At 32.5% G+C, this 24,193-nt stretch overlaps 1 pseudogene; it reads right to left on the bottom strand.

The window, feature by feature from the left end:
* Positions 1 to 779: 779 nt before the first annotated feature.
* On the bottom strand, positions 780 to 21,235 carry LOC128183817 (uncharacterized; annotated as a pseudogene).
* Positions 21,236 to 24,193: the final 2,958 nt, after the last annotated feature.

The raw sequence follows: 24,193 nt of genomic DNA, 5'->3' as shown, positions 1-24,193 counted from the left end.
ATTGGTCGAGGGCTGATACAGGGTGTGATATGGAAAAGGGTATGTATTATTATATTTATTACATACTTACTTATAACATACAGAAAACAAAAACAATTTAGATTGTTTAATAACAACAACTTAAACAGAGAATATGAACATAAATGATATTTCATTTTTAACAATATGATACATGTATAAAGACAAAATTTTAACACAATTATAACAAACAACAACTTAAAACAAAATTTAAACACAGATAATCTTTCATATTGTTGAACAATAAAAAAAAATAATAACAAAAAAAATATCACATTTATAGCTAAAAAACAACTTCACTTTTAATATTTGAACATATTTACAAGATATAGCAAACCCAGTTCCTTTTTTATGAACATCAATGATTCAATTTTAATTTTTAACAATATGATACATGTATAAATACAAAATCTAACACAATACTGGTAAACTTAACAAACAATTTGAACACAAATAATCTTTCATATTTTTTGACAATAAAAAAATTTAATAACAAAGAAAATATCACAGTTATAGCTATAACACAACTTCACCTTTGATATTTGAACATACATGTATTTACAAGATATCACCGATGTAGTTCCTTTTCCTTAATCTGATTCTGAATCACTGTAGATGACTCTACATCTCTTAAGGGATTTTGGTTGTTTGGAAGAGAGGTTAAATATAACATTGCCAGAAATATTGGCCCCCCTAACATTGCCAAAGACATGCTCTTTCATTATGGGTTGATTTTCATAAGAACTTATTTCAGTCAGTGTTTAATGAATGATGTCGTCAGTGTTTGATGAAGGCACCACACTGGTGGACGGCAGAGCTGAGCTACATGTATCAAGGGATGAAGAGGAACAGTCGAATTCTGTGACTGGTGGCTCCGAGCAACTAGATGAATAGTTTGTAAGAATAGAAGACATGTGCCTCTGTTGTTCATTGGAGGCAGTGCTGTAATTATTAATAGAGTTAACATTCTTATGACCGGATAGCTGTTGAATTATTGTTGGAGGGACACCAGCATGTACTAGGGAACTAATTGCTGTATTCCTTGCACTGTGGTTAACTTTTCTTCCTTGGATTCCCCCTGCCTCACACATGACCTTCACAATGTTGCCAATCGTATTCTTTCCCATTGGTTGGTTGACATACCAAGCTTTTTCAGGGTGCCTTGAAACTCCTAAGTAAAATGGCGACTCGGGGTTGTTCATCTGTTCTGGTCTTCTCCTGGCAAACTCCTTATACGCTAAAACAGGGCATCGCGGATTCTCTTGAATGACAAAAGCATATACTACGTAGTTTATGTATAGAGAGCCATATACTAATCTATGCAACATTCATACTATTCAGGTTTCAGGAATAAATCTCAGGTTAACAAATACAGATTTCATAAATCTGGCAATATGTACCTCTATTTTCAAACATCTTTGGTGCAAAACTCCGACTCTCACTTGTGACCCCAGTTCTTGTCTTTGTTGATCTCTCTCTCTATATTCTAAATATTCCTCTCCAGTCGAAGTGACCTTTTGTTGCACATCACCCCATCTGAGACTGACATGTTCAGCTCTGCTTCTCGTTCCAAAATGCATTGTATTGTTAAGATACAAAACATTTATCAGTGACTTAGGATCTCCTGAAAACAATTTCAAAGACAATTTTAGTTGTTGGCCTATTAAAGAAAAAGACATTGTGAGTTTGTCTTAACAAATTGATGAGTTTCTATTTTTTTCTTGTTGACAATTTATCATAAAAAATATAAGTTTTAGTGGGTCATAACTAAATCATAAATTATCAGTTCCAAGAAGATTCTTTTCATAAAGAAGATCGATTTCCTCTGGCGTTAGGGGGTCTGCTCGTTTTTCACGATTTCCCTTTCCCAGCTGTCTAAGCAACTTTCGTTTTGACAAAAGTACATCGCGAGAATGTTTGAACTCCGTATCCGTAATGATGTTAATGTTCAACTTCTTCTCAGCCAAATAACGGTTTACACTCCCTTGAATAGACTCTAACGTGTCGGGTTCATAATCCTCGCCGCATGCTTTCTTTGCATTCATGAAGAATCTTGCCAAAATGCATATCCTGGTCATACACCGGAATTTCCTCCGGGTTTCTGTGTTCACCGTTCGTTGTTAGGTAATCATTGAATTTCCTCAAGTCAGATTCCGTTTTTCTACGCGTATTGGTATTTTGAAGGCCCCTTACAAACTCAAATGTAGTCTCTTCTTGTGTGTCTGTCACGGTTTCCCTTTCAACATCGGACATACCAGCAGGTGGTAACGTTACAAATTCGAGGTTTTCATTATACTCTGTCTCAGGATATTCTGGATTCACATTTGGCTTTTTTGCTTGATATTTATAAATACCTCAGGATTCAATCGATGTTTATTCATAAGTATGAAACATTTCCAAGATTTCTCGGTCAAAACGCCCCTGTTAGCTTATCATGTTTCAATACAATGCTAAAAAATGTTATGTCTACGGAGATTTTGTATTGCAGCAAGCCCGGATGATAACGTTGAAAATTTGCGCGATGTATTCCGAGTGTATTCCGAATGGAGAAAAGATGTAAACATTCCACATTATAAATCTCCGTAAGGAATCTGTTTTCGTTCCTGTGAATTTTTCCGAGTGAAAGATGATAATGTGTCAATGAAATTATCTTGGAAAATATCCCTTTTAACTATTTCAATTGCACTTCTTTCACAGGTAAGTGCATTTTTGTTAAAAATCGTCCAAATGTGTTGCATAAATATCTTGGGACAGACTTTACAGACTGTAGGCCTACACTTAGGCCTAGACTCGAATCTAACAAATCAAGCGTAATATAATCAGTTTTTTCACTTACAGTGTCGTTGAGTCTACATATGTATTCCAATTCACTAAGTCTATTTCCAAGCGATTCGAATGTTCTTTCATTGAGATCCATTTTAGTTTTACCGTCTGCAAATGTACACAAACGCCGAAGCGGTAAAAAGCCGAGGTGTTCCGAAAAGAGTAACTATAATACGCCCCATTTCTGAAAGAGTAAAAACCAGAGTGGTTCCGCAAGGGGTGCGATACGGATCCGTATCAGCCCTGTACATCGATATTAGCCCTGCAGAATCCGTATCAGCCCCGGAGGCTGATACTGGTGTAATAAAGTTAGCTGTATCGCATATGCAAAAAACTTTGTATTTATTAGTAAGTAGTACCTAAGTGGATAAGCATCGATCGATCGTATCAATACAGGTTTTGTATTTTTAACCCGAATTTTCCTGGAAAACACAAGCTCTGAGCTACTAAATTTACGCGTTGAAAAATGATTACAGGTTGCTACCAGCAATATTAATATAATTTTACAACACAAATAAATGAATAAGAATGATTGACAAACCTTACCTTAAGCTTCAATTCGAATCTGCAAATTCAATATCTTGTGCTTCCGTGACGTAAAAAATGACGTATGATTGCAAACGACAAAGTTAAAGCCAATCAAGATTTAAATCCGGAATTGGTTAACTAAAACATTTTCTGTAAGTTAGTCGGCAAAAGTTTGTTAAATGAGTTTTATTTTACATGTATTAACTAATAAATGCATAAACATAGGTAAAAGGCATGAAGTGAATAATAGATAAAACATTTTGGTTTTTACGTGTATATGTTTAACATGTATTGTTTGGAACATGTATTGATCATGTATTTTTTTTATATATGTGTTAAACATATGTAAAATGCATATGTAAAATGCATATGTTACACACGTGTATAATATATGTGTTCAACATATAAATGCTTTATATGTGCAAAACATGTGTAAAATTATACACATACTTTACACATTTTTCCTGTGTAGAAAAACATACCGCACCGTGCTCTATACGTTCAACTTCCATAAACGACTTAATTGACCATTATTATTCGATGAGGACGGACGGAGATTATTGCTGACCAGATAGATTTTTCATAGCTGATTAAATAAAAATATTATACTTCCGGTTTTTAATCCATTTGTTGAAAAATATTCAATTTTCAACACAGGTTTAGGTTTTGGGAGTTTTTTCTGACTCCTGAAGAATTTGTTTTTCATATTTTCAATGAAATATCCATATAAAAGAAATACGATTAGTTTAATGTATTTCTTACTACATATGTATCCAAAAATGTACATTATTTCCTTTCAGAACCGAACAACTGTCCTTCCATTTGATTGTAATAATCATGAGAATTTCCAAGATCTTAGATGTCATTTTCATAATTTAGATAACACACAGTGTAGTTTTATTTCATATCTCTTTCTTTTTGTTGTATAGTGAAGTATTACTTCAACTAATCTGTGGTCATCAATGACTGCAACATGAGACGCAGCCAGGTGAAGATGTGATTAAGACTCAAAAATACATGTACCACACTTTTGAGTTTAAATACCAGATTTGTATTGACATTCCTGAACAACAACATATTCATACCATTAACCATGTAAAATACTTAAATAAAATAAAATATAAATCAATGATACCTTAAGATGAGAAATATTATCAAAAAGCATATTGTTTAAGAAATAAAGTACGAGTTTTCGTGAATGTTGCAGAATAACCTTCGAGGTCGAAAAATGTTGTTTTGAAATATAAAAGTTATACTTTTATATTTCAAACAACATTTCGAGACCAAGGAGGTTATCCAGCAACATTCACGATAACAAAACTTTTATTTCTATTCTACTAACAGCCCAGTATTTCTAAAGATCGTTTCACCTATAGAGAGACGATCTAGGTCATTTTGACGGCTGTTCCGTGTAACCCCAACGGTTTTTATAGTAATGTTTACATGACAGTGTATCGATCAAAGGAATCACATGCAGACGACAGAATTTGTCTTTGAATTTTTAATACTCTTCATTTATTTATAAGTATCTTTGAATCATATTCCTCATATTTTAAGGACAATTCAATACGATGATTAGAACTACATGTTATATATTTTATGTAAAAACACGCATTGAAAATGTGCTAGACAGCCGCGTTGATTTCTTAAAAATAAATATCTGAGGCAATACTCATCGTTTTGACTGGAACTAACAGGTGGAATTGACATGGTTTTAAACTTGTTACGGTTTGAAGTTGTACTTTCATGATCAGTGCGAGACAAAAAGGTATTTCTGATCTGATAATTTACTGATGACGTTTGTTGTATATTCGAAATAATGTCCGCGGTTTGAAGTTGTACTTTCATGATCAGTGCGAGACAAATAGGTATTTCTGATCTGATAATTTACTGATGACGTTTGTTGTATATTGGAAATAATGTCCGCGGCATCTCTTTGATCTCAGCAATAACTGTAGTAGAATTAAAAATAATACGGTGTTAATAAAGCATCTTGGCGTATAAATGGTGCACAATTCTACCCAAATTCAACTCTTTTTAACAATGTCCTGGTCGTCTGGGTCTTATATCCTGAATTTTAAACGTAAAAATGTAGTTTTAAATAGAATAAAGTCGCACTGCATATTGAAAAAAGGTTCTTATTTTTATTCAATCGGTAATTAAACTAGACTCTTGTTGCTATAGCAACAAAAAGGTCTTCCGTTCCTCATGTATTAATCTGCACAAAAAATCCAGTTATCTTGTAAACAGAAAATGGATATAATATATATAAGCTTTGTGTCTTGATCTATCACAGTTTCTGAGATCTTATTTATACTTTGTTTTTAAAAAAGAAGGCTATCTGAGATATATGAGATGTCTCACCGGAAGTAGAACTTTTTTTTACCATGTGTAGATGACTTTTTGTATTTCTATAGCTAAATGTTACTTCAATGCTAAATAACCAAAATATTTTTAAAAAATCAAAATTGGGTGTACTTCCTGTGACGACCGGAAGTTACGCCGGATAAAACAAAATAGTGTTAACACATGTACATACATAGTTCTATCATCCCACAAAGTTTTGTTGTTCAAGTCGTTACTGTTTTTGAGAGCTCGTCGAAATAAGGTTAATGGTTTCTGGACAGGAAACGGGCAAACGGAAGTGTTCAATCTGAATTGTATTCAATATTTCTTGTATACTTGCCATTTGTACATTATTTTTCATTTATCTAACTAAAAAATATCGAAGGAAAACAGTTAAACTGATAAACAACTCGATTTTTTTTAACTCTTCCGGTATGGACCGGAAGTGACGGAAGACAAAATGAAACCGGTTAAACACATCTTCAATCAAATGTCTATCATCCATGAAAGTTTCGTGTCTTGATCGCTTATAGTTTCCGAGATCTCGCGGGTACAAATTGTGTTTTTAAAAAGCTACCTGAGATAATTGAGATATCTCACCGGAAGTAGAATTTTTTTGTTGATATAACATCGCATAGGTAACTTATGTATAGAATTATAGTTTTATGTTTATTCTATGGAAAAGAAATTTAATGCGTAGAAATAATAATTTTTGAAGTGCTTCCGGTGACGACCGGAAGTTACGACGAACAAAAAAAATAGTTTAAACACATCTACAGCTATAGGTCTATCATCCCACAAAGTTTGGGTGTTCAAAACTTTACCGTTTTTGAGATCTCGAGGTGACAAGCTTTTTCAACGCGGGACAGGAAACGCACGACCGGAAATGAATTTTGAAAAAATGAAAAAAACGCCTAGAGATATTATCATTGTCTTTCATTCCAGAAAATTTCAAAATTATCTATCCAGCCATCTCCGAGAAATCTTGTGGACAAAAAAAGGAAAAAAAAAAATAATAAAAAACCTTACAATCACTATAAGGTCTTCCGTTGGAAACGGAAGACCTTAATAACAAGAAAAGCGTCTATATAACTCCACCCGTTTATCCCCCCCCCTTTTTTTTTTAAAATTAACTTATATAAAGTTCTTAAAATAATGTTGGTCCCGTTACATCTTTCAACACGAAAAGTATCAATGGTGAGTTGCTAATCTTTGTTCTTTATGTTTCTTGCTAAATTAATGAATATATGTTACATATAAATGAGTTCTATTCATATATCAATATACTTTCCGATACTCTAATACTACTTCTTTCCGAGATCAATTTTTTGATAAGCAAATTACGATTTAAGTCACTTCTATTGCAAGTTTTATGTATAAAAATACTAGGGTTTGTTGATAATTGGAATTACAAATATATTGACTTTTTAAACTGGTCATAAATGATATGAATCCTATATTTTTTTGTTGTCAGCTATAAAAGAAACTAGGATTTCGACTTCGTTTAGTTTTTTAGTCTATCTTCCGAAATATATTGCGCATTATTATTAATGCTGATTTTATTAGGTTTGTTGATATGTGCATTACATTGTACAGAAAACCTTTTATCTGCTAATGGTCATGGAAATAAAAACAAACAATAAACACGATCTATAGGTCCGTTTATACGAAAAATATTTGAAACTATTGCATTACTTATTGACGTCTCTTTATGTGCCAGTTAAGCAAAGATCTCGGAACACATACGGGCTGTTTTACAGTATAACCGTGCAAAATCTGATTTTCCAGTCAAAAGAGATATTCTATGTTTTAGAGGAAAACAATTTTATTAAAAGATGATCTGTCTGAAATCGCGATGAACCGATTTAATCATGTTCAGAGATTTGGAGCAAGAGCTCGTAAGCATTAATTACAAAAGAAATATAGATTTCTAGACCCTCAGATGTTACCGTATATCAGGTCTTTCCGCGTGTATCCAATTTTCGCTTTGTTCGCGACGATTTCCGAATCGCGGAAAATATATCAGCGTAAATTTGATACAAGTTTGTTCTTATAATATAATTCTCTCTTTTCTTATGAAGTAAACAGGTATGTAAAAGTACAATGAACTGTGTTCACTTAGTTTAGAGTAGAAATTGTGGGATCGGAAGCAAGCGCAAAATAATAGGTATGTAAGCCTCATAGTTAATTATTTAATAATCCATTGACAAGCTAATTAAAACGGTCGCTTTTCTTACGTAAACCAAAGTCTAATTATACCTGAGCTACTGGTATATGTAACGGTACACGATCTATTTATCTATGACTGTTTGCGTCTCTGAACATAATTATCGTAATTATTTAACATTAAGGAAATTAAGGAGAATGAGCGACAATTTAGATACTTTTACCCTCTCACTTTACAGGGTTAAACAATCTTGAACTATATTTTCACTATGACTTTGAAATAGTGAAAAATTGATTCGCGTAAATTTTATATACCGTTCTAGGTTCTGAATCGCGGAAAAACATGACGCGGAAAAAAACCCTGATATACGGTATTTATCATGTTAAAACTATTTATCATAATCCGCTTCTATGATGTCAAGTATAAGTTAATTTTTCTTTACAATCTTTATCAAATTCAATCAATGACAAGAACAATTGAATGCCAGGATAGGGGACGTTACAAGGTTTTATCCAACCACTTTGGACTCAAGACAATAAAGAAGTGAATTGTATAATGTCTGCTGTCCTGTATTTTAGGTTATGTAAAATATTTGTATTTTTTTTACTTTGTATTTAAAAATGTTGAACTTTGCACTTCAGAAAATTGTCCATAATAAAAAAAAATTTAAACGATAATTTTGTTTCGATAATTAGTTTTGAATGTTATAGTTCAATTGTCTTTTTGTTTTTTTTTTTTAAATAATGACATATTAAGTAATAATGTTTGTGAAGAAGTCTATTAATGATATTTTCCATTTAAAGTAAATTTTACAAACCAAAAGATGCACGTAATTTTTTACGGATAAGAGTTTTTTCCGAATATTGTGTATCCATCTTTTAAGGGTTTCTAATTGAGCAATGTAAACATAGCGTGTGTTGCAAACGCGCCCGTACATTGTGTGTTTTTCATATTTAATCCTTAACGTAAACAAATAAGCAGAAAGTATTAATGTCAGTAAAGTTGGTTTTGTGATATGTTATCTACTTTTTTTTAATGATAAATGTTGATAACTTGTAAAAACTTTAAACACTGGCAAGTTAAGTTGAGTATGTTGTACAGGTGTTTAATGTGCAAAGAAAAGATCATTTAATTGTATCAGAATCTTGGTGTCTATAGCTTTTTTGTTTCCACTGGTTGATAGTAAATAAAGATTATTTTCTCTACTGGCTCTAATAGTAGAGAAAGTATTGAAATTGCAATCTTTTACTTATAATTTCTGATATTTACTGATATTGTACAGTTTTTACTGAGAATTGCTGATATTTACTGATAATTTTACTGTTCTAAATGAGTATTGCTGTTGGTTCTGATGTTTACAGATATTAACTGACGTTTTCGCTGGGAGTTCTGATAATTACTGATTTTTTCTGAAATTAACTGTTGATACTGAGAATTGCTAAAAATTATTGAACATGTTTTGTAAGGCTAAAGCAATTTTTTTTTATTTAAAAAAACCCACAAATTTCAAATTTAGCGCTATATTTGGGAGTTGATTTAAAAATCAACTCTCCTATGCAGTTACTCAAACAAACCAAAAAAGAAAGAGTGTTTGGAGCTAAGCGCAAATCAACACCGCAAGCAACATTTAGTTCTAAATCAATAAATTCGATGTAATGAGCTCTTAAGGAAACTAATTTAAATATACCTTGTGAATAGTCAGATTTGAAATGGTACGAACAGTTTAGATATCCTTTGAAGTCGTACACTTTATGTATTCCTACGCCAGAGTTCAATATAGTCTCGTTCAACCAGACGCTCGGCTGTCTCCGTAAATCTCTGACAAGCAGAGAGTCTCTCTTGCTTGTCGGAGATAAACGGATACAGCTGAGAGTCTGGTTGAACGAGACTAGAATTCAATTATGCTTGGATCCACACAATTTCTCATAACTATTTCGATTACTGATACGCAGTTTGATGGATTAATTTTCTGAATATTACACAACATGATTGATATTGGATTTTCACAAATTTCCTGAAGTAGAATTCATATTATAAAAAATACTTATAGGAAGTTACTTGCAATGCATGCAAAATTTTAAAATAAATAATAATCGATAAAATCAACTCCCGTCAGGACTTCAGTACTTTGATTTCAATTGTGTATTCAGTAGCAATGCGTTTAACTTTGAGTTTTGTTTATATATAGATTTTTAATTTATTTGATAGCTTCTATTGAACTTCAAAAGTACAAGGGTCACATTTTAGACCTAATGCTAGAAAGCCGGTCAAAAATTGATAACTAAAGGCAGACTCAACAAGAATATTTAATTTCTAAATGCGGTGGACATTTTTTTTCAACAACAAAAAACAAATATTTCTTAGCATGCTTATTTTTTTTCAAAAATAAAGACGACACCTGCCAGGACTTCAAAATTTCTTTGAAGTTATACTTCACAGAAAGATTAGCGCGGCAGTATCTGTGCATACTTTCAGCGGATCAAGAGGTGTGAATGTCGCAATATTCATCCTCAACCTTGTAAATTGTCAGTTTTACACCTTGTGTAAGACATTACGTAATATCCATTTAGAAGTATCCATGACCTTGAAAATATTTAATCAAAGTAAAAAGTATTTTATAGACAAATTATGAATAACTTAATAGTTTTCACATTCATCTTTTTTGTTTCATTTGATTCAAGTAAAGTTGGATATATAATATATATTTTCTTTATCTCTCTCATTCTCTCCCTCTCTCTTCTCTCTCTCTCTCTCTCTCTCTCTCTCTCTCTCTCTCTCTCTCTCTCTTACCGTTTGCAGAAATCAAGTTAATTAAAGAAGAATAATTAACTGAACTGAACTTTCACATATCTTTTATAAAAACATATCTTCTGTTGCAGGGCTAACTATGCTGTCTTGATCTAGTAACATTACTTCTAGATAACGAAGAGAGAGAGAGCGAGAGAGAATGTTCTAGACATAAGATTGTAGTATCGAGTGGATTTGCGCAGATGGATGGAATATACATTATTTAAATAGAATTGTGCTAAATAGCGAAAAAACTGCTGTTGCTCTTGTTGATAAAACTTTCAATTTTTCTTTTATGAAAATGTCTGGTATTTGTTTTTTTTTTAAATTGGAATAATATCCTAACAATTTGCAGTTGTAATTTAATCTCTTTTAAATTCTCTGTCTTTTAAAGTATTTTCTCTGTTATTGTCAGCAATTTTCAGTACAAACAGTAAATCTCATGATCAGTAAATACCAGTAATTATGAGAACTCGCATCAAAAACAGCAGTAAATATCAGAACCAACAGCAATTATTAGTAACACCCGTACAATTATCAGTAAATATAAGCAATTTTTAGCAATAACAGTACAATAGCAGTAGATGTCAGAAATTATTAGTAAAAATTGGCACTTTCAGTACTTTTTGCAGCCAGTAGTGTCTGTTGCTGTTCTTTTAATAGATTCCCAATCCCATATGCCAAAAAGAGTTATATGCTTGCTTTGTTGATTTCAAAAAAAAATTTGACCCAATGTGAAGACTCTTCTCTTCTTCATAAGCTTTTAAAAAAAGTGTTGCATGCAATTATAGTATAGCAGTATAGAATTATTGAACATGGATAATTTATTAATGTCTGTGCTGTGAAACAATTTAATGTTCGTAGTGCCTTTTCTCTACAAACCGTGAAGTAAAACAATTCCATGGATGACTTTACAAAATATCTAGATTTTTCTAAAACATACCCTGTTAAATCAAACAACATTTTCTTTAATATTTTTTTTGTATTGCAGGTGATCTATTACTTACATCAGAATCAGTAGACGGGCTACAATAGTCTCTTGGCTTATTGGAAATATATTTTATTGATTGGAGGTTAGAAGTGAATACACAAACAACTAATGCTATCATGGTATTTTCAAGTAAGAACCTTAAAAATTGAGTTGTAAAACAATGAGGTATATGTTATTGCTTTTCTTGATGAATATAAATATTTTAGTATTGTCTTAGAATATAATGGTTAATTGACTTATGTATTCGATAATTAGCAAGCAGAGCAAAAAGGGCATATTTTATAATCAAATCAAAGCTACCAAACAATCAGAGTCTTTCAGGAAAGGTTCAATGAAACATTAATGAATCATGCATTTTGCCGATTTTTACTCATGCTACGAACATTTGAATTAGTGATTTTATAATAAATAACAAACTATTTGACAAAACTCAATTTTAGGGACTAATAATAAAACTTCTAATTAAGGATTTAAAATACAGTTTGATGCACTTCCCATAATATTCAGAATACGTATATAAATTATTATGTATATACTATAACAGACTGAAGAAAATCGTTTTATATCAAGAGAACCCAAACTTGCTTTTACAACATGCATATTTAGAGGATTAAAAGCTTGCAGGAAATAGAAGAGCGTGTTGGCAAAACTGTATACGAAGAATATTAATATTGATAATATAATATATTCACATGCTAATACATTTTCTATAAACGATTTCAAAAATATTTTTTCAAGTCTCTGAAAAAGTATTTTGAAAATAAAGTTTTCAGAGACATTAAGAATATTAAAAAAAGGTAATGGAAAGTTATCATTCTACAGCAAATGAATTAGTACAGAAAATTTGAAAAACTTGAAATTCAATCATACTTATATTTTTTTTTCCATTTCCAAGAAGGTTTGTTCTTTTTTGACTCAATAAAGAATAAATTCCCACATATTAAAGATAGAGGTTTGCAGATATTGTAACCATATTATTCCAAGGAATGAGTAATAGTGTACTAATGGCCATACTGCTGTTGAAGATGAACGTCATTTCTTATTTGTATGTCCTCTTCATAAACAACAATAAGTGAATATTGTTCACTCTTTTATAACGCGTGTATATCAAATAAAATTCTTAATTTAGAAGATGTTATATCAACAAGAATATTTTTCTTCATAAGTGATGCATTAAACATAAAAAAAATCTATGTACTAACTTTTTTGTACACTGTGTGTACATGTATGACTCGCGGTATATGTGGTTGATTTGAAAATTGATTCTTTAATGTTGTTGTTCACGTCTGTAACCTGATAGTTTGTATCTTTTACGTTAGGCATGTCTATGTATATGTGACTACATTGTAGGTCATGGATAATCTAAATAAATATAATTTGCAGACGTTGTAATATGAATTGATTTTCATCCGATCAAGGCACTTACAATGCACTCAAATAATCTTTTATTTATTGACAAAAATGATGACCTCACATTCTCAATAATGTTGACTTTGTAACTCTTACAGTCTGAGATCTGTTGCTTAACACATTGTAAACAATGCTCTAATACCATCCTGGTCTTTCGTGTGAGCCACCTTTAAGCTCTCAAAATTGAAACGTCTCCAGCAATTATTTTAGCCATAAATAATCTCAAAATGTTTTAACCAATATAAATCTATAAGGAAGACAAATATTTATCTTTCGTATAGGTTTAACAATACACTCAATGCAAAACGAATTGAAAATGAAGCGTTCTTGTTTTTTTCATTAGATGTTTTACTATGTCGTTTAACTCTTGGAAACGAAACTATGATATCAAAAAATACAGGCAGTTAGAAAACTGTGAATCTTCTCTACCATAGTGATAAAGCGGGCAGCTTATTAATGTATTTTTTAGCAAGGTTATTCCCCTTCTGATTTATTGGTTTAACTCTTGGAAACGAAACTATGATATCAAAAAATACAGGCAGTTAGAAAACTGTGAATCTTCTCTACCATAGTGATAAAGCGGGCAGCTTATTAATGTATTTTTTAGCAAGGTTATTCCCCTTCTGATTTATTGATTTTTGATAATTTAATTAATGTTTCCAAAAATTACCAATAGTGTGATGATTAGTACTTTTATACAATAATAAATATTCTATGTAAATGAGTTGTTATGTATAAATATTTTTTGGGGTTAGGTCTAGATAGTTTGTTTATTTTTGGTTTTCTATTTTTAGATACTTCAAATTATTTAAGGCCGGCACATATATATGGACAGTGTCTGTTGTGTTTCGGGCAACGAGTGTTTGGGGTTAACCTTGAACAGGTACGGATAGATTGAGTGTGTGGACATCCCTGCTTAATCTATTATTCGTGTGATCTAACCTACGATACAAAGTGTGCGGTCATCCCTGCTCTGTGTCGCATTAATACAAGCGTGCGGTCATCCCTGCCTGTAATGGTGGTGGTTGCGGCAGAGCACTAGTGTGTGGTCATCCCTGCTTGTGTTCTGGCCTTTTTAGGGGCAAGTGTGTGGCACTCCCTGGTTGTGTTAGATTTCGTGGTTGGCGCAAGTGTGCAGTCATCCCTGCTTGCGTTAACGTTGGTACCTGTTGAGTTGCGTAGATGTGTGGTCATCCCTGCCTGCGTAAAGTTCGTCGAGTCCCTATATATGTACAGGAGCGGTGATTAAAGTCTGCACTTGTAAATATTGGCAGCAATAAGGGCTATCCAATTCTATCTCGGGTGTGGGCTCGCGGGGATTATAGGCAGTGACCCCCTTGCACGTTACAGGGATATGTAAAAAATGATATGATTAAAAGGCAAATATATTTGAGATAGCTATGATTAAAAGGCAAATATATTTGAGATAGCCGCACTGAATTCGTTGAAACACACCGTGATATGAATAATGTTTATCTACAAGCACATCACTATCTAACAAACGTAGAAATATATGACTGATATATATTAAGTCGTGAGTGTAAATCTAAGAAACATAGTTTGGCAATGTTTAATGAGATAATACAAATGCAAACAAAAATTATTTTTTAGCATTAAAATAATAAATAGAATGATTGCTCAATGTTTTGCAATGAAAAAATGAGTTTGTTGGTTCCTAGTTTGTTAAAATACTTATATGAACTTGTAAGTTGGTGAATTATAAATCAAGTTAAAATTGATTAAGTCAGCATGTTTTGCCACAATTTTTAATACTTTAAGTATTTATATATTTTATTTCAAACATTATCAGAGACGAATTTTGATTTGTAAATGTTGGTTAATATAATCCTACAGACATTTTTAATGTTTATTCTGAAATTCAATCTATATATTTTTTTTCATATGAACTGTTTCAATTTTACGGTTTTTTTTTAAAATATATTTTTCTTACTTTATTATTTGGATTATAACTTTAAAATTTACATCAGAATTAGCTTACCTCTGTGGTTTGAATAGACTTTAGGCTTTGTGATAACCTTGTAGAAAATTAATGAGTATGCAATAAAATACAACAAATTTGAATATTTAAACAACCTTAAACTACACCCATCTGGTTCGAAGTATGTTCTCCGAGTATTGTAGATTTTATGGTTCCGATCAGTCAATCAAACTAATGAGGGAAAGACACGCTTCGGTTGTTCGCCATTTGTTCCAAAAACAACTCTGTGGAAAGTTTGTGAAATCGCACAAAATGAATTATGGTCTTGCGGTGTGCATGGTGAGCTTGCAGTGTTGACGAGAGGTATCTAGATAGACTTTCAAATGGTGTAAAACTTATTTTGTTCCCAAAACCTAAGACCAATGTTACACAGTAACATTCAAATTGCATTATGCGACACTCATTGTTCATGCATGGATCTAGAGAGGGAGAGGGGATCGCCCCATCCCCCCTCGGGAAAATTCAATATTAATAATGTCACGCAGTAAAAGAGGAGGTCCGGACCCTATCCCCCCTTGATAATTTTATTTCAATAAAATTTTCAAAATATGCCTCTGAACCCTTTAAACGCAAAAGCGCGAGGATGCGAAGGCGAGATTGGGCAGTTGCGGAGGCGAATCTTTGCCTTCGCAACTTCGCACTTTCGCCTTCGCATCTTCGCACTTTCGCTCCTTCGCAGTCCCACCTTTGCACTTTTGCCATCGCAACTTCGCATTCTCGCATCTTCGCCCTCTCGCATCTTCGCCCTTTAGGCGAAAGTGCGAGAGTCGAAGTGGCCCCATTGATACAATATATGTATCTAATTATTACAATTGACAACACATGAAAGACACTATAAAAAGAATATTCTGTTTATTGGCGTCAATATTGTTCATGAGTTATACTTGCATTGACGATTTTCCCTACTACAAACTGCTGGGTATGCAACTGCATCACGCGGAATTCATGATGAAATTAAAAGAATGAAAAGTTTACTCAACTATTAGGCATTTTAACCAAGTGATGTTAGCAGCCACTGACAGCAGTTATTACGCCAGTGGAAGTTAACGACCAATGAAAAACATCGTCAAAGTACTGAGAGTACTCGAACTCAAAATATATTTTACTTGTCATCGGCATACTTTAGTTAATATCAAGATTATTAATGCATCAATAGTTTGTATGAGTATTGATAACTTTGGATCCAATAAAAATTGTGTGATCAAAATCAAGGGGGATATAAACCCCTAACATGGGCCTGAACCCTTAATCCACGCTTTTAGAAACTTTTGGCGTTTTCGACTGGTCGTTTATGTGAAGTAATGGAAAATTGTTTAGATAATATTTCATTCGACTGGTACCTTGTGTTGAGTTACAAAAATTCGTTGAGTACGAATCTCATCGAAGAAAATAGCGCGGTGAGTAAGATCACGTGACAAAAAAAAATGGCCGAGAAAGAACCTAACAATTCGTGAGTATTTTAAACTTTCTTATTTTTCACGATATTTTAGATATATATGCATATAAAGTATATTTATTTGTAACAAGGACATAAATTATGATTTTTTTAGTTATTGCGTAACACAGACGTTTCGAAATTTTAATCTGAACGGCATGGTTTGTTTGGGCCCGAAATTCCTCCAACTTCAACAAGTTGGGACCAATCTCCCAAATGGGATATAATGGTCCCAACCTGTTCAAAGTTCATTTTATAATGCAGTATGTACACTCGTTATTAAATTTATAAATTAACACACTAAAAAAAGCTAAAACCTTCAGACAGACAGACAGACAATATGCGCGATTTAAGATGAACACTCCATGATATTTGAACATTGATTGTGTTCTGTATATAAGTAATTGTATATATGTGTTCGTGATAATTTTATGCTTTAAATTTCAGCACTATTTATTGTAAACGCATTGCATCAAACACTTGTTTGATTAATTTAATCTCTAACTTATAGAGGAAATAAAGAATGTCTGTCTGTCTGTCTTCACTCATGACTGCATTGTATTTTGTTGTCGTAGATTCTGGCAAGAAGTTCAGCTGAGTTATCCAGATGGATTAACGTTTTCACAAGTTTTGGACAGAACATAACAAACAGATTAGAGAATGGGGGTATCTTTTTTTATAAATCAATGAAATTAAAAATTAATGAAATATGATAGATAATGTTAACTGAAAAAGGACAAATGAAACTTATAACTTTGATGATATAATCCAATATTGTAAATCTTTCTTATCGTGTCATTGATTTTAAGCATTTTGCTGTCAGAGGCTAAATTGTATTTTACTTCATAAAGAACCCCAGTTTATACATTTTAAATCAATATAATACAAGGACTTTTATTCATTGCATGAATTTATTTATCATAATTCACCCTCTCCACATGAAGAATTACTAGCAGAAATAAGAACAAAATATGAGGAGAGCCAGATTGCAACAGAATGTATAGATTTTCCAGAGGATGAAGCAAGTAAGTACAGGGGCAAATCCAATTTATTACTTAGGCACTGTATTTATTTCAAAATGTTCAAAAAGGAGAGAGTTGATATTCAATGATTTTCTTGATCCATGTAGATATGTGCCTGTATAAAAGTCCAAACTGAAAGCATAATTTTAGAATTTGCAGAATTTTAATCATAACGCTTGAAATACACATAATTATGATCCATATTTTTAATTACTTTGTATTTTCCTATAGTGGATTAAAATTATTTGATGCAAAATACAAACAAAATCATGAAAGTAAAGCTTTACACAGGTAAATATATCTTTTCAGGTGATATTGAAGATACATCTGCCTCCACCTCCACCTCTATGAGTTGGAGTAGAGAAGCCACAGACCATCTTATTGGCCTATATGAAGAACATGAAGAGAAATTGGAAGACCCCAGAAGAAAGAAAAAGGATGTTTGGAAAATAATCACAGAGGGTTTAAACATCGCTGGGTTTAAATTCTCTCAGAACCAGGTTGAAGGTAAATGGAGAAGTCTAATTGCATCCCACAAAACACTGCAGGATAATAAAACAAAAACTGGTCAAAAGCGGAAAACATTCCAATATTATGAAAGAATTAGTGCTATTTTGTCCAAACGTCATGAGATTAATCCATCATTTCTCTCGGGCAATAATGTGTGTACATCTCAAGAGCCCAAGACAGATACTGAGTCTAGCACTTCAGACACGGAAAGGAAAGCCACTGAAACTGGTAAAGTAAATGGCAGAAAAAAACTTCTTTGCATCTGCATGCAGACGACGGGAAAAAAAATTTAGATGCATCAGAATCAGGTACACAATTATTAGAACTTGTTCTTCAATTGGAAAAACAGCGCAAAACAGAGAGGGAGGAGAGAGAGAAAAGACGAGATGAGAGAGCTAAAGAAAAACCGACCTCATTAGACAATTTTTGGAAATTTTGAAAAACAAATAGGATGAAAATGTTTAGAAAGGGACTTCATCAAAATTATCTTTTCTTTTTTCAGGTTCCTATGACATATGTGAATTGCCTCTGCACATCTTAAAGACTGTTTTTGAATTTGTTCAAATGGGCGATCCTAATTGTAAATTGTATTTAGTTTGCAAAAGATTCAGAAATGTAGTTTATCTTTCAAGAACTGAAATGATTATTCACATCAGTGCACTTACGAATGAATGTGGAATGAAGTTAATGCCAGACTTGGAGAAAGTCACTGTAAGTGGACTATGTGGTGGACAGGAAACAAGTGATGTTCAGCCAGTTATCAACCTATTTGATTTCAACTTTCAAAAAATTAAAAATCTTGTTCTAAAAGGATTTTGTTTAGGGAAGAATTTTTTTTCAATTACTGGATTCTTTGTCGCATGCAAAGTTGCTGGTTTTGAAACTTGTGATTTGTGATAACAGAACTGTTTGAGAACTGAATTGCGTTCTAGAAAAAATCCCAGCTCTCAAATTTTGTGATGTTGAGTGCAATTTGGAAACTGTTTTGGACTATCATGTTTTTGCAGAAATAACAAATGAATTAGTGGGTCAGGTTAACTTAAATCTTGATACATTAGAAATGATCCCATCATGTCTACTAAGACACACAATAGCAGAGTACAGAGCTAAGTGGCCAACAGGACAGTTGTGTCATAGGTTGAATTTTTACTAGATTTAACAGCCATGCTATTGAACCAGTGGGATATTTGTTATGAATTCTAGTCATGTTTTATGCTGTGAAGCATCGGAAAAGTACATTTTTTTCACATTTCTCTGATTTTTTGTATTCAGTATTCAGTTGTGTGTATTATATTACATTATATATGAATAAGATTATTCAAATGTACATTTTTTAAAAACAATTCTTCTTTTACAGTTTGTTTTTGCTCAAACAGAGTTTACATTTTCTTGTGCCATTTTTTACGTTTATTTCTTAATAAAAGGATTACTTTATTATGACACTTTTCAGACTTTTAATTGCTCATATTGAATGCATGAAAAAAAGTCCCAATAGTCTCAATTAAGTTTTATGCACATCAACTGTTCGTTTGACCAAAAGCTAAATAAATGTAATCCATTATTTCTGAATTCTGATGTTGTACATGGACAAGTACTTGCAAAGGCTTTGATAATACTGCATGCATGGCAAAATAATAAACCGAAAGTTATTTATAAATTCATTGTGATGTAAAGAACTATGAAAAAAGGTCTTTGATGAAACTGCATAAACCTTGGTAAGTGTTATTTTCTGACTGTGACACACAAAAGAACTCGCAAAGGTGTAAATGCATAATATATCAAATTGAACTCAAGATCTTTGCCCCCATGATATGAACCAGGATAAACTAACAGATTCAAACAAATATTTGAGGTTTTATTATTCTTTATTAAACTTTGGTTGTTAAACATTTCAAAAAAAATTACATTTAATAAAACCAATAGGTATGGTAGGACAAAGTTCTGTCAATTTTAGCCTCATTGTACTCATGTATTACAAAGCTCTTGCTATCTGAAGTCTTTTCACAGATCCTTGAAGCATTTGATTTTCGTCAAACTGTTCTTCCCCTGCCAGTTGTGGTACCGGGTCTTTGTTCAAAAGTTCTTGAAAGTTATTGTTTATTATGCAAATATTGTGGAGAATACATCCAGTAACAACTGTCTGTACGATGCCCTCCATTTCATTTTGATTGATATGTTGCAGCCTAGTAAAGCGTCCTTTCAAGAGACCAACCGCCTTTTCAACAGTGCTGCGTATACTGCTGTGTGTATAATTGTAATGCAGCTGCACATTTGTAAGACGACCACTGTATCTGAAGGGAGTTAATAACCATGACATGTTAGGGTATGCAGGGTCCCCTAATAAATGTCCATCGCCACACAATGCTGAACCATTCTGAAAGAGTGGTGACTGCCGTAGATCTCGAGCATCATGCACCTTCCCAGGAAATCCAGCAAATATGTTTGTAAATCTTAAATCCTCTCGAACTACTGCTTGCAGAACAATGGAATAATAATCCTTAGGATTATAGTAGTCTATCCCTCTTATCGATGGTTTCTTTATGGAAATGTGTGTTCCATCAATCATTCCAACAACACTTGGGAATTTTGTTAAATCCATGTACATGTCCTTCATTTCTTGTTGCTCTTTAGGTGTTGGCCATAAACTAATTATACTTAATAGGTAATCATGTATAAATGATATCAAATTAGGTATTGCATAGGAGGCCTTACTTTCGCTCACACCAAATCTGTCAGCTATGGCTGCATATTTATCCAGGCTAGCCATGTACCACAAACATATTAAAAGGCGTTCTTCTAGAGGTATTTGTGGAGATCCTCCTGTAGAACATCTGCATAGAATTCCTGAGACATCCTGTTCAACACATATCTAAAAAATTTTTACCTCTGAGACATTCAACACTAATTCTGGAAACTCTAAAAAAAAGTCTTAAATTCGTCAACACGAAAGTGCAACGCAACACTGCCTGTGTAATTTGTTTGTCTGTGTCTCTTCTGGGGGATAGACTTCTTTGGTGATGTGCTAAAAGTGCAAGAAAATGAAATACTGTTTAATAAAACATAGTGGTTTGAAAATGAATGAACAGCTTCAAATATATGGTGAATTGCATACATAACACAATTATATATACGTATACAGCTTCATCTGTTCACCGTTATTGGCTTTAGGGGGTGAGTCGGAAAAATTTCGGAATAACATGATTTAGCTGTTACATTATCACAACGCTGCGCATGCAATACTTACAAAAGTAGCAATAACATAAATTCAATGCCTTCATCGTCACTATCTTCCCCATCGCTGCTGTCAAGGTCTTCAACGATTAAAAAAGATCCTATCTTTTCTGCAGTATCCATCACTCTTTGAAGCGGAAGTGACGAATTTACTTTCATTTTAAAGATCTCCACGTTGATATTCAAATTCTTGTTCGACTGGTACATCTCTGTTTCTTATTTTTTTCTTTCTGCGCAGGTGGGCTGAGCCTAATTTAATTCATCAAAAAAGTACCAGTCGAATAGGTCTAATCTCTTCCTATTATAATCGAACAGTGTTTATTATCTTTTTAAGATGTACTATTGTCAGGTACTCTTCACACATTTGCTCTTAAAGAATAAAGTCTATTCATGATCACAGATACAACATTACAACAAATGTTTAGAATATCGATGTTGATGTATTACGCAGAAGGAAACACGACTAACGTAAAATATTTTTTTAAAAAAATCACTTTCGCAAGAAATGTAAATAAGAAGTATTCATATTCGTACGTTACCTGCCTCCCTTGTCTTTTCCCATAAAAACATATACATGTATCATTCTTCGATTGACAATTCATTCACCAATATATTTTTACAATTATTTTTTCATTATTATTGTTCTTTAATTTTTACAAAATATGAATTTGGTTTTCTTTATTTGCGTCATTACCTATGGAGGGTAATCGTGTTCAAAAATCCAGACATGTAAACTTGTAAATCCGAATATGCAATCGTGTTGATGTGTGAGCCTGAGTATGAATATGGGTAATTCTGATTGTTTAACCTATAAAACTCGGGCATAAACACGTGCAAGATTTGACTCAGTTCCTTCGCATGGTGCACATTTTGCAACCTTATTGTTTACATTAGTTAATTAAACCTTCAACTTTGCACACTTTCAATCCGTAGTTTCTGCATTAAATTTTGTAACTTCAGGCTCCGCAATAGCACATCTGACATGATACAAATTGACAAATATAAAGTCTACAAGTTTGTTGAATTTTGACATGACCTTATATGGCAACTGCCTTACTGCAGGAAAAGGCATGCCGTAACCTCCGGAATGAACGAAAAATAAACATAATATTCAGCTAAACTGTTGCAATAAGGTTTTAATGAACGACACCTTTTCTATCGAAAACACCGGTATTATTTTTAGAAAAAAATTGAGGTATGATTGAAGCTGGACCAAACAGGAAGAGGTTCATGTAGAAAAAAAAACCGTTGCCGATGTGACGAATGCGCAAATTTCCGTATAGATATAAATCTCATCGTATTATAAAAGGAAATGCCTAATATATTATTTCTTTAAAAAAAAATTGACATGTAATTTAATCTGGAATATATGTTTTTCCTGTGTACTCGCTTTGCTGAGGTACCGGGGAATAAAGGATCTTCGGGGACTTAGAAATAAAACCAAATATTAAAATAAGGCCAAAATATAAAGTTTATTAATTTAGATTGCAAATGTCAAAGGTCTAAACTCACAATATAAACAGTTCTTAAAATTGACAAATAAAAATAACATAAAATGAAAATATAATTACCTTAGAAATAAAACCAAATATTAAAATAAGGCCAAAATATAAAGTTTATTAATCTAGATTGCAAATGTCAAAGGTGACAATTTGCGTTTGTCTTTTGGTTTTATTTCAACGATAATTACAAAGTCACGCCCATAAAGTTAATCCCGAAATATAAAATATAATTGGATGTTTAATTACTTATGGGCGTGGATAAAAATGAAACGAACAGATAACAATCATTATAATTAGTGTTAATAACCACTGTTCAAATTATGTAATTAAAACGCTCACAGGTGCCAGGTAAGATGTCAAAACAGGTTGAATTATGTAATTAAAATACTAGGCGGTCCTGTGAGGCTTATTTAACAATTGACGTTAATTTGAAAATTAAAGAAATAAGTATTTAAAGATTTCGACATAAAATTAACATTAACTAAATATTAAGTTGAATCATAATTGCGACATTTGAACATTCTTTTTTTTTTCGTTTTTTTTTTCATTTCAAAAACGTATATACAAAACAATTTATCTACAAATTAAGAACATAACATTATTAAAATAGCATTTGATATGAATAAAATATATACAAAATATAGAGGGTAAGTGATATATAAAAATATAAACAAAATATATACACGGAGCATAAAATTCTGTAACATATAAGTAAATGCGTACTCTTTTCTAGAAATGAGACGGATCAAGAAATTTCCTAAGGGTGTAAATATATTTTGAGCGGCATGGGGTTCGGAGACCGCCGTGAGGTCCCATGTTACTCCATTGCTTCTGAATTCTAATAATTATGAGAGAGAATTTTTAACCGGGTTTCCGATTATTGAAATAGTAAAAATTGCAAGCGGACGAGTGGCTGTCAAAAAAAGGTACCCTTATTGTACCGATAACTCCTCGAACAGTTTTCAAGATAGGAAGTTGTTCTTTTGCAGATCATTTATACATATATAACAGAGGCGAGTTCAGCAGAGAGAGCGCCCGCGAGCGCTCGCCAAAATTTGTGTTGCGGGTATAGGGAATTTTGGCGAGCACTCGCTCTGTTGAACAGGCCTCTGAGGTATGCAAATTGCTAGGATTTTGATTTCTGATAATTTATGAAAAAATATCAGCTATTGAACTTAGTCATTTTGGGGCAAAAACATTGCATATAGAGTACCCCATTTTTACTCTTGTTATTTTTCTGAATTAGTTAGAATAAACGACCTGCAAGGATTTGGTAATTTTTCGCGGAAAAATTTATGTTACTTTACATGTATTTATACTTTTTGTTGTTCTGTAAGTGAACGATAAATAATAACACAATCTTCAATAATAATATAAAACTAGCTCGTATTTTTTGTTCGCCGTAAATTGAAGTTTTACTATGG

The sequence above is a fragment of the Crassostrea angulata genome, chromosome 5 (genome assembly GCF_025612915.1).
Source record: "Crassostrea angulata isolate pt1a10 chromosome 5, ASM2561291v2, whole genome shotgun sequence".
Classification (NCBI taxonomy): Eukaryota; Metazoa; Mollusca; class Bivalvia; order Ostreida; family Ostreidae; genus Magallana; species Magallana angulata.
Note: the sequence above shows the minus strand (reverse complement) of the source record. Positions and strands in the feature narration are given on the sequence as shown.